Raw genomic sequence first — 4,865 nt, forward strand, 5'->3', positions numbered from 1 at the left:
TTTACTTTGTTTCACTGAGTCCATTAGCTGTTATTCAACCCTGTCTGCCACATCACTCTTCATTAACAGTTTCTCAAATTTGCCACTTATAAGATACAAACCTAAATTCCAATAGGTCTGGATGTGGTGGAATAACTACAGCAAAAGCTTAGAAACTCGTTTCAATCGAAATCGAAACAAAGTGTTTCGGAGTAATAACGGTTCTAAATTTCATCATATATAAAATGTACAAATTTACCTAAACAAATATTACTACCCAGTTATTCAAGATTCCGTTTGAGCGGCTGTTTTATAACACAAAGTGTTTCAATTTCTGGGAAAGTGCTCCAAATTACAACCAAAAATTCACGATACCAGTCAAGATCAAACTGCACAATCAAAGAGCGAGCAGTCAATATGGCAGCCTCCAGAATAATAGCAATTAAAACAAACTGGATACAGTTCAGTAAGGAACATAGAGACTCAATAAAAAACGATAGTAAAACCAAGAAAATTAAACGTTACAGTCTTAATTAGCATCAGAAAAGTTGACAATATATACAAATGAAGAAACAACAAATGTATGCATGGAGGGATTTTCACTTTCAGAATGGATCCAACACTACTATCACTTAGAAAGACCTTTATCCTGCTTTTAAATAGTTGGTTTTATCTATGAGTACCACATCACAACACTTACTAGACTTTGTGATTGATAAATTATCATCAGTCCTAAGATTTCCTTGGACTTTTTTTATGTTCTTTCATCGAAATTTCTTCTGAATTATGTTCATGCATTAAGTTTCTAAAGCAACAACGCATCAGAATTCACTTAAATCTTTCTACGTCATATTTTGGTGAAGTTACTATTTCTTCCCTTTAGGCGTTTGAGTTTTCAGATTGAATTTTGAGGTCAATTTTATTAACCGTTTTCCTAAAGTTCTATAACTTAAGGCCTAGAGGTAGCGCTTCTAACTCAGTTTTATTGAGCTTAACCCTACAGAAATTGTATACATAGTGACCCAGTTAGATAGAAATTTCATTTCTGAAATCTGTTAGTTTGGATTTTTCTCTAGTTTCATACGTTTGTTTTCTTTTCTCGTATCAACCGCCAGCCTAACATAGTCCAAAAATTTGTCAGGAAGCCCGTTCACAGCATACATTTCCTCATCGACATTTTTTAGCATCGTAGTAATTTACAAATCTAGAGATTCGATTTGATTTGATGCATAACGTTTATGAGTTTTCCTATTTGGTCGCACTCTGAAAATAGGTATTCAACATTCAACACGAAGAAAAGGTCAACTCTGGAGAACGCGTGAACAATCAATTAATCCAATAAGATGTCATGGCTCGGCCTTGCAGGCGCGGTCATTCTTGTGTAACTTACTTCTCTTATTCAGATTGACTATGTATTGTTTTATTTCCAGCCTAAATGTGTTCTTTAGAAACGCCAAACATATGGCTGATAATAAAAATAATATAATATATTTCTGCAATAGCAGGCACACGCCATTTTTACAGGCATGATCTACAATTAACAGCATATACTGGTTCACAGTATGCATCCCAAGCAAGGTTGTTTAGTAATTATAATCTATAAAAGTTGATAGCAGTTCATTCGTTCAGATATAATGTGTTTTCATAAGAATAGTTTCCAAAGGGGCATGGCGTCCACGTTACATACCAGATCCAAAAGTGTATTAGGGTCTCGGTCTTGCTAAGTATTTATGTAATGCAGCTTTTTAAGTTTATAGTTGTTATAAAGTAGACTTGTGGAGCGCCTGGTTCGAACTTTAACCTTGGGAAAGCGCGTTCGTCGAGCTTGCTCAAGATGTTAGAAGTTACATAGCTTCACCCTCAGAGAAAGATTCTGGGAAGAAAAAATAAAAGAGAAACCGAGGAGCAGCAAGGCATTTGGATATGAACGATAACCAATGCTTAACGTTTATTAGTGGAACAGATGGAGGTATGATAAATTATTAGATTAAATTGATACTAGCTCATGTTACAAGAGTGAACTGCGATTAGGGGCTCCAGAGGAGAGAAGGCAGTAATAAAGAACAATGAGTTGTGATATTTATCAAGGTGGAATAGGTTCCAATGAAGGAGGGAAGTCAAGGTCGGAATGAGGAAGAACAGATAGTGCATATAGAGAGTAGAGTGTTGGGTAAAATAACAACCATATCCTATACAGTCTGGTTTTTTCATCATCCGATGCCTGCCACACAGTTTTCATGTATAAGTCCGAGTTAGCACAAAAATTAGAAACATGAGTCTGAATGGTGAGTGTAGGAGAACAATCTCAATATCACAGATTGATTGACTTGTTGTCATCCATAAAGAGCCTGATACGAACAAAATGTTCTGCCCCGCAAACACGGGTGGATTGAAATCATCGCCCTCACCATCAGTGCTTGCTGGTCAGTAACTCCACCCTCCCTCCTTTTGTGATGTTAGGCTCATTTATGCTTATTTTTTGGATACATATCATACCTCACACAATGCTCTGTGTTTCACATCCTGTTGGAAAACACTATTTCTATAAGTACCATGTTACAAGCTTATCAGACAGTTACAAATTATGGACTGTGGGTAAGGCTTCGATGTAATGTATTTATTGACTATATAGTAAAGTGTAGGTTACGAATCAGAGTATAGGCATTAGGAGGGGTATAGTGTAGGATATTTGTTTACCATAGTAGGCGGAAAAGGGGAGATTTATATTAGTCACAGATAAGGTAAGATAATGAGTGGTGAAATAATATTAATGGCAAGGCAACATAGTGTACAGATGAGTAAAAAGCTGATAAATAAACAAGAAGTAACTCACACTAAATTCGCGCTGAGGTTGTTTTGTTCTATGCCAACCGGTTGATGGGTGACATGTTCTGTGGTTGTACGACCACTGGCAGTAGGCAGTCGATTGTGCGTTTCTTCTGACGTTTTAGGGTACTTATAAACGTCGTTTAGAGACCGAGTATTGATAGGTCCAGTGAGTTGCCTGTCTACTTTAATTTAAAATTAGGGAGGGGAAAGTATCTAATACAACTACAAGGTAGGGAAATAAGGTGATTCAGTCTATATATGTAGAGAGCCTATTATGTCTGTGTGGGACGTGGATGTGTTCGTTTGCGCCAGATCTATGCAGGTGAAGGCTTGATCAATGAGTCTTGCAAACGTATGTAATTTGTCTGCCATGCGTATTTCAGAAGGAAGACTGTTCCATATCAATGCGTTCTTGATAAGGAAGAAGTTTTCACGTGTTTTTGATCTGTGTTTTTCAATTTTGACAGTGGATACTTTGTCTCGAAGGTTGTATCCGTGTGAGTCTTGGTAGAGAGCTATATTACATGTGGAATAAGTAAGGTTTTTAAGGAGTTTGAAATAAAGAATTAAGTTGGACCTAAGCCTTCTTTTCCAGAGGGGTTCTAGTCCTAAGATATGACATCTGGATTTGTAGTCAGTTAGTTAGTCGTTTTTAAGTATTTTGCTAGTGAAGTCTCTCTGTATTCCTTCCACCTTAAGTATATCGGATAGGCATAAGTTGGAAAATAAGAACGAGCAGTATTCGACGATGGGTCTTACGCAGGCTTTATACAAGATGATTTTAGTTTCGTTTTGAAAGAAATTACGAAAGATGAAGCCAAGCAATCTCCGCATTTGAGATGCTTTAGTTGAGATATGCTCAGAGAAGTTAAGACTGTCAGAGTAATGTACCCCGAGGTCAGTTACTGATGTCAGTCTGGGCAGTGGGTTTTTGTTAAGTGCTAGTTTTAGTTTAAGTGATGTGTTTCCAATACATAGCCAACCGCATTTCTCTGTGTTGAGCTCTAGCCCTCAGCGTTTGCACCAGTCGTCTACTTTGTTGAGTTCATGTTGGATCGTTTGCATAGTACTACGTACATCACCAATGTCAGTTTTATAGATGACTTTTAAGTCATCAGCGTAGAGGTAGGTTTTACCTGTGGTAAAGCACTTGCATATATTGTTGATATAAATTATAAAGAACAATGGACCCAAGACACTACCCCGCACAACACCACTGGTTATTGATCGAGGTGTAGAGGTTGTAGAGTTAATCTTGGATATTTGGTATCTGTTTGTGAGGAAATCCATTGCAATAGGGGGTTTATAATTCCATCTGACTGGAGTCTGTTGATTAGAAGATTATGGGGTACTTTATCAAATGCTTCTTTATATCGAAATAAAGTATAATCACTAGCTTTTACTGGTCACGTAAGCGAGTAACCTCGTTAAAGAAGTCTATCAGACATGTACTACATGACCTTGTTCTAATGGAATCATGTTGTGATGGGTCTATTAGTTCTTCCTTAAGTAGATGATCTGATAGTTGACTTTGTATCACTTTTTCCGTTATGCGCGAAATAACTGGGGTGACATTTATAGGTCTGTAGTTTCCGACTAGGTTTCTCGGTCCTGATTTGTGTTTGGGAAGAACATACGTTACCTTCCAGGCTTCAGGATATGTACCCGCCTCTAAAGATAGTGTGTATATTTTGAGCAATAACGTATGTATATCCGGTCCTGACATTTTATAGAGAATTGATGGGATATCATCGGCACCAGAGCTCGCATTCGGCTTAAGGGTTTTGATGGCGGTATGTATACTCCTAATGTCAAAGTTTATGGTGCTAATATAGCTTTTGCTTATGCATTTTATGTTAACATCTGGGGCATTAGATGTATTCCCGTTTTGTGAAAACCATTCACTTAGCAGTTTGCATATGACGGTTTGGTCATAGTACGTCACGCCATCGTGCAGTAAAGAGTGAATGTTGTGATCTTCGTCCTTTCTCATGCGTTTTGCAAGAAACCGACATAAGTTTTGGACTTTAGATGCAGCTGTGAGGGCATTACGTTCT

Source organism: Schistosoma mansoni, chromosome W (assembly GCF_000237925.1).
Source record: "Schistosoma mansoni strain Puerto Rico chromosome W, complete genome".
NCBI classification, from domain to species: Eukaryota; Metazoa; Platyhelminthes; class Trematoda; order Strigeidida; family Schistosomatidae; genus Schistosoma; species Schistosoma mansoni.